General features: G+C 33.2%; 1 long non-coding RNA gene and 1 other non-coding gene across 2 annotated transcripts; both read left to right on the forward strand.

Moving 5' to 3' along the window:
• Nucleotides 1-281: 281 nt before the first annotated feature.
• LOC138189103 (uncharacterized) lies at nucleotides 282-1,959 on the forward strand. The gene is made up of 3 exons (XR_011175896.1): nucleotides 282-437; nucleotides 1,400-1,534; nucleotides 1,812-1,959. It is a non-coding gene; the product is annotated as an uncharacterized LOC138189103 (long non-coding RNA).
• A 1,675-nt stretch (nucleotides 1,960-3,634) lies between these two features.
• On the forward strand, nucleotides 3,635-3,753 carry LOC138189185 (5S ribosomal RNA). Its single transcript, XR_011175951.1, has one exon. It is a non-coding gene; the product is annotated as a 5S ribosomal RNA (ribosomal RNA).
• The last annotated feature ends 3,667 nt before the right edge of the window (nucleotides 3,754-7,420 follow it).

Genomic DNA, 7,420 nt, shown 5'->3' on the forward strand with positions numbered 1-7,420 from the left:
TTAGTGAGGCTTTTTCCTTTATAAGGTCGATTGCTGCTCCGGTATCGATGAGGAATCTGGCTCTTCCTCCGTCTCTTCGTTGCAGTACGATTGATAGTAATCTTCCGGCGGTGGTACAGTTGACTCTAGGTAAGCTTCCTCTGGGTTCTCCGTTGTTTGGTTTACTCGAGGTGGAATCTTTCCTTAGTTGGCGAATGGAAAATTTCGAGAGTAGGAGTTTTCGGCTGTGTGTCCAGTTCGTAAACACTTTGGACACATCGATTTCATGCGGTTGTCCGCCATTTATAAAAGAGCTTCCTGCAACAGTTATGTATAAATTGGTATAGATATAAATGTATAAAGTATACATTTACAAAGTTGTCTGTAAACAAAGAGTGATAATATTTACCGTGTGTTAGAGTGTATATAACGACGGAAATAAAGAATAATAAGAAAAAGTAAGATATTATTAAGAGTCGCTATTATTAATAGATATAAATAATAGTTGAATAACCTTTTTGTAATTTCGACCAATCGCGGGGAGACGCAATCACAAGGAGAGACGTCAACGGGAGTCGTAAATTCCCGTTACGATTATACTAATCGACACCACGAGTTGATCGATCCCCTGATTTCCGTTAAGATAATAGGGGTGATTAAGTTTATATAACACTGTGATTCACAGAATTATAAAATATATATTTCCAACACTTAGACTACACTGTTGAGTAGATACAAATCGTCGATAACAGCTTGTCGCACGAATATGAGATAGATATGAATAGTAGAGCAAGGCTCGTACAGTCGAATTTCGTATGTTAGTGGACTCGAGGATACTTAATAGACGTGAGATTTTGATGCTAGACTTCGACGTTGTGGTATATAGAAGAAGTAAGTTGACTTGACCTAGCGATGTTGACGAAATAAGTTCATTTGACCCTCCTGATGTAGCAGGAGAAGTCTGCGACTTGACCCTCCTAGAGTCGTAGGAGAAGTGATGAGTAGGAAGCCTCCGACCAACGTGGTTCGTGAGTGACCTTGTGCATGGGAAAACCCAGCCTGTTCTATTAGATAGATGTTCGGTTTTTCCTAATGGGTGCGTACCCGCTTTCTCCGTGTTTTTAATTGCGCCTAATAAACCCAAGGACCTCTAAAAACCTGATGTGCGTCGAAAATATTTTTAGCCTTAAGAAATCTTTCAAGACAACGGATCGCCTGAAGACCCATGTTGACACAATACAAAGAAACAGACAAGTTATGGTGGGTCCTTAAGTTTATTGAGGGTCGAAATGACGTTACGCATAAATAAATTATATTACAATTTTAAATTATATATTATAATTTTAAATTAACATCAAATTTTGAGGTACACACATCTTAGTAATTAAATCTATACAGTGTTATCCGTTTTTACTTTAAGGTGATTTATACTTCGTGTTTATTACAAGTTTTTGAAATCATCATAGAGAACATACAGAATTAGTATTTAAGATTGGAACGTTACTTCAAATGCCTTATTACTCAGCTAAGGGATGCAGAAACAAGTCAAAGAGTGGTAAGAAAATGTATTATCTTCCAGACGATCCGAAACGAAGAGAGTAATTGTGAATTAACTGCGTAACTCTTGGTGAAAAATAGAATGTAATTGAATATAAATCCAACTTTTTAATATATTATGTTTAACAAAGTATTTGCATTACATTATTCCAGTCATACAGTATTTTAAAAAAATATATAATAAGAATAAAAAATGTATTTAAGTTTTCATTAATAAAATTAGACACTAATGACTTTATGCTTTTAATTTCGCTAATATGCCACACTGTCCCTAGGTCATAGTTGTACACACAGGTCTGTTAACTGCTGTAAAGGAGATGAGGTTCTTAATGTCGTAAGATGTACTTCACAAATCGGCCACCACTGAACACTACGATCGAGTAGCTAGGATTTTGTGTTTGGCGCCATTCTTCGGTGAAATGCACTAAAGGTAAAGAATATAAACTAAAGCAGTTAGCTTATTTAGTAACTAATATTATATTATGTAGTTATTATAATTTCTCACCATTTATTTCAAGCAGATAGATCTACGATACTCCATTTAATACAGAAAACATTGTTTAAATGAATATTAATTATGAACCATCATTAAACATGCATTATTATTACTAATAAAAAAGTTTAACAAGACTACAAATTTCAAATTAAATATGTACACATATCTTTAATGCTTTTATATTTGAGGCATATATTGGGAAATAAGCTTGTTTTTAGTTTTTTCTTAATTCATTAAAAAATTGTGTAACTATTAACTCTACCTATAATATACGTAAACAGTGTCATATTTAAAATACTAACCATGATTAAAAATTTTCAATGTCATTAAATTTTTTATTGAGCAAGCTAAATTATAATCTAATTATAGAGTTTACAGAGGATTTTAATAATGAAAAAATATTTATTTTATATAACATTTATTAGACATAAGTTAGATACAAAATAAGAATAATATAATCATAATAATCATATATGTAAGACAAAAGTTGATCTCTATGATCATTAACATGGTGTTCCTTTTTCCTCACACCCTCCTGCTACCCGCTTCGAAGCAGAACATACAACAACTAGATATTACGGAATCAGATCCAACACCAAACAATACAATACGTATAGAACACTAATCATGGAAACACCAACATCTTTGGTAGCCGAAGTTATTCACAAATAACTAACCAACCGCCACCCTTAACACCAACATAACCAAATCCATCAGGAACACGCTCAAGCAACCACCGTTACAATACAAACTAACGGTAATTACTTTCAGATGTCAGCAGTATATGCACCACTGCGAACAGGCAGTACATTGACAGAAATTATAGAAGCAGCATGGGCAACTACTTATGAACCAAATAACAGGCAAACAAAAATAATTCCGCAAGACATTCTTCACAAAATCAGAGAAAAAAAGGAAAGAGAAAGCAAAATGGCAAAAACATAGAGCACGTGAAAGCAAAAAGAAAACGTCCAAACAAACTTGTAAAGGAAATAGAAAGTAAAATAAAAGATCATAATAATAACGAATTCTCGAAATTCGTAGATTCACTTTCTGCGTACGAGAATTCCAACTATTTCCTATGGAAGGATCGAACAAAATAAAGAAGCCAATAAAACTAATCCCAGCAATCAGATTAACGGACAACACATAAGCCAGAAGCAACGAAGAGCAAGCTGAAGAATTTTCCAACCACCTTTGTTGAAGTTTTCTGTTCGAGGAACGCGTGATGAATGTGTAACAGAAATATATTTAAGTATAAGTGTAACTGCAAGTATAAGTATAGATATAAGTACAAGTACAAGTACAGTGTATGCTAATCCGGATCCGCACGTTGGCAGCGTTATTTTGCTATGGAGCTTCGAAGCCATAGGTCTATGAGTATTTATATAATTACGAAAACTGGCCCGTCTATATATCCTGCTGCGCCATCTGTGCATGGCATATTCCTAGAAAAGGCTATGAGGCTGAGAGGCCCTTCAAATTGATTTAGAGCTAAACAATACTCAATGCCTTCGAGGACTAAGAAAAGCACTAAAAATGTAGTTTTCCTAGAAGTGAGCATCGCTACAGCAAAAGCAAGTAACAAAACCATTTATTTCAGCCAACGCTCAAACCGCGTTGAGTGCACTCGTTCTCGTCCGATCACGAAAGTTAAGCAACGCTGGGCACGGATAGTACTTAGATGGGTGACCGCTTGGGAACTCCGTGTGGTGTTGGCTTTTTTATTTTTCCGATCTTTTTTACTTTCCTTAACAATATATTTTCAATAATCTATAACTGAAGCGTCGAAAAAAATTAATGTTTTAGTATTACACTATTACCATACATTATATCATTCTTATTTTTACACACATTTATATTTTTCTAAATATTCTTTTTTTTGTACATCAAAAGCTGTTGAAGTTTATCTCGGAATAGAGAGTAAAAATGCGTGGATGAATGTAATAAGATAACAAGATAACAACAATAACAAAGATAAAAAGAGGGCAGAAAATAGTGTGCAATTAAAAATTTTGGCGGATTTAAAGAAAAAATGTGTTTTATAAAAAGAAAAAATTAACATTACGGTGCTATAACAATTATTTAAATAAACTTTTTGATGAACTTTTTTAGTTCATCGAAAAGGGGAATATATAATAATTTTAATATTTTTTTGGTTTTTCGTTTCAGTCAAGAATTACGAGGTGGATCTTTCACGCCGATTGAAAACTGCAGCTCATGAAATAGGATTAGAAATCTGTTATAATTTTTCTTTTTACTTAAAAAAATTTTGTTTGTATTCGTTAAATATATATAAAATCATACCTTAAAATTCAACAAATTCGTTTCTTTTTTTCCCTTCTAAAAAAAATCACAAAAAGACGCTGTTTTAGAACATTCTAATTCGGGGCACTCCCTTAATACATCTGCAGAATCTACGAAAGAAGCAGAAATATTTAGTTAATTCCGACAGATTTCAAAATATATTAATTCATAGGAAATCATGAAAAATAATTAATCTACATACATGTTATGTTTTCTAGAATTAAGCATTAGACTCAACCAGAATCAAACATACGATAAACATTTATTATTCAAGTTATACCACACTAGAATAATTTACTTATAATTCTCAAAGAGAATTGATTGTAAAATTCTTCCAAATAAAAAAAAAAGAAAAATGTTATCTTTTCGATACATATTCATACAATGTAACATGACATGACTATTATCTTCATTGTATATAATTTTCACATATAGTTTGATATGATAATTTCATAGCAATAAATAAAAATGATAGAAATAAAAAATAAATAAAAATAAAAAATATAGATCAAAAATAGAATTTAGCTATTTAAAATACAGCTGAAATAATTTTTTTGTAGAGATGACAATTTTTTCCTACCTGTATCGAAGTGTAAGAAATTATGCAAATATGATATTTCAAATTATGACACTTACAGTGAAATGTATTTTATAACTAGAAATGAAGACAGAAACTATAAGTAGTATTATTGTCATTATAGGCATCGTAATTGATATTATAATATGTATACGTGTGTATACATACTTACATACGTATATATGTATATGTCGGGTTAAGGTTAGAATTTTGAGCGCGTAACAACTCTTCATGTGAATTAGTGAATTGTTTTACACAGCCGAGATTATATTTACACGTATATACAACTCTACTACAAAGATTAACAAATAATAAGTCTAGTGAATAATAAGCTTAACGAATAATAAAGTTAGTGAAATAATAAGTTGAACAAATAATAAGTCTAACAAATAATAAGGCTAATGAATAATAAGTTTAGCGAACAGTAAGATTAATGAATAGTATGATTTACGAATAATAAATTTAATGAACGCTATTAACACTATTTTTTAGTTCAAACGAATCCACGGTCAACGGGATAACTCTCTACTAGCGTAAACTGATCTTAGGCACAGAAATACGATTGTTGAAAATGCTCCATGTGTCACTCTCCAAAGCAATCGCAAGAATGCCAGCCTCGTGGAGATTTTTCTCGCTGTACGCTTGCATTTGTTTTCTATACTCGTTTGGAAGCATCGAGAAGGTTCCAAACGCCGTTGCTAGGCAGTTTCTGCCTGGAGTTTGATTGTTAATACAATGTATGTCCCATTGTATCAGCGCCTCCGAGGCAACATCACACGTGGCTAGGCCCGCTCCCGAGGCCGCATGCCGCCACAACCACATTTCTCGGAAAACCCATACAACCACTCCAGACCTCCGTTAGGCAAAACGTCCATCCCGTGACCGTGGCTACGTTCGGCGACCAATTGTCACCTCGAACACAATCTCGCTATCACAAATCTCGAACAATTACAGCTATGATAAAATCCAGGCTAGAGTACTAGAGGATGTTCCCAAAATTTCCAAGGAACGGCTTCGGCTTTCCTTTCATCTCCGACATATATATAACCTTGGTTATGAATATTTTAGATCGGCACAATAATTGTTATGAGTATATAACAAACATTTGTCGTACAGTGATACGCATAATCGGTAAATATTTCTTATGCTAATCTATAAATCTAAGGAATCTCAGAAAATAAATGCTTCAGATGGAATATATCCGGATTTGCAGATAACTTCTACATACTGTTCAGTTTGAAAACAAACACAAGGAATGTATGGATTATGTGGAACGTCTAGTATCTTATTCCAAAAATTACGAGCTGAGGTGGTTCATTCTACGTGTTGGTTGGTTTATTAAAGGAGACGAGTGATAAAATTGTAATAGTCAGTGTATATTAAAATCACTTTAAATACGAGTACAGAGATAGTGTATGCCGGTTGTAATCGTCGCTCGTTCAATGCTACTGTTCAACTTTACGCTTGCTATTCCACAGTATGACTCGCTATAATGATTCGTTATAATGATCGTCGTAGAGAGGACGTTCGTCTATTCGTATCGACCGATGATATTATAAAAAGTTCAAATGTAAATCCCGATGACGATTAAAAAGGACGGCGATAATGTTCTGTTCGGAGTTTGTTTATCTTTAGACCTAGCATATTGCGAGTAAATGTGTTCTGTATTTTTGTGCAGCGTGCCAAGTTTGAAAGGATATATTATTCCTTTTTTGTTATTTATACAATTGATATACAAAGTAACACGTTTGGATCTCACCTAACGCTTGGAATGCCCCTTTATATCTAACTTACTTTACTGGTCTTTTTTTGTTGTGAGGTGCTTTGCAATCCGAGCACGCTTTTCCTGGAAAGAGTGGTAGACAAGGCCCTATCGTCTAAAGATGGAATTTCCTTAGCCGTACTGCGTCTGAAATCCGCAGTCTGAGTCTTAAATACGAATTGTATGAACAACATTGATCGCCTGTCTGCACCACTCAGATAGCAACATCAGCTGATATACGCGTGCGACGCTTGTGTTGATACACATAACACAGACGACTATGCTAATATCATTGACAGCAATGCCGCTATTTCTTGACAAACGAGTTTTAAGTGTTGCGTCGGGTGTTTGGATACTACGTGACTTTGTAACGATTTCGACAAACAACTGTATAATGTGTACCTTTTTTAGCGTGTATTCACAAAACCGTTTTAATTTAATAATAACTGTATAATAATATAATATAATATAATAATAATAATAACATAATCGTGTGATATTGACTGAAATGCCGCGGATCTGTAAAATATTAGTTATAATGAATCCAATCCAATGACTTTAAAATTAGAGTACTCGCAGAGTATAATTTCTTATATTTAATTATAATATCTGCATTGATTATTTTATGCTTTCTTGGGGCATACGAATATTATGTTGATGAAATAAAATAAATAAATGAGATAAAAAAACATAAAATAAGATAAAAGAAAATAAAGTAATATATGATAATATAAATAAAATA

This window comes from Bombus flavifrons, chromosome 18 (genome assembly GCF_040668555.2).
Source record: "Bombus flavifrons isolate JBK064 chromosome 18, iyBomFlav1_principal, whole genome shotgun sequence".
In the NCBI taxonomy this organism is placed as follows: domain Eukaryota; kingdom Metazoa; phylum Arthropoda; class Insecta; order Hymenoptera; family Apidae; genus Bombus; species Bombus flavifrons.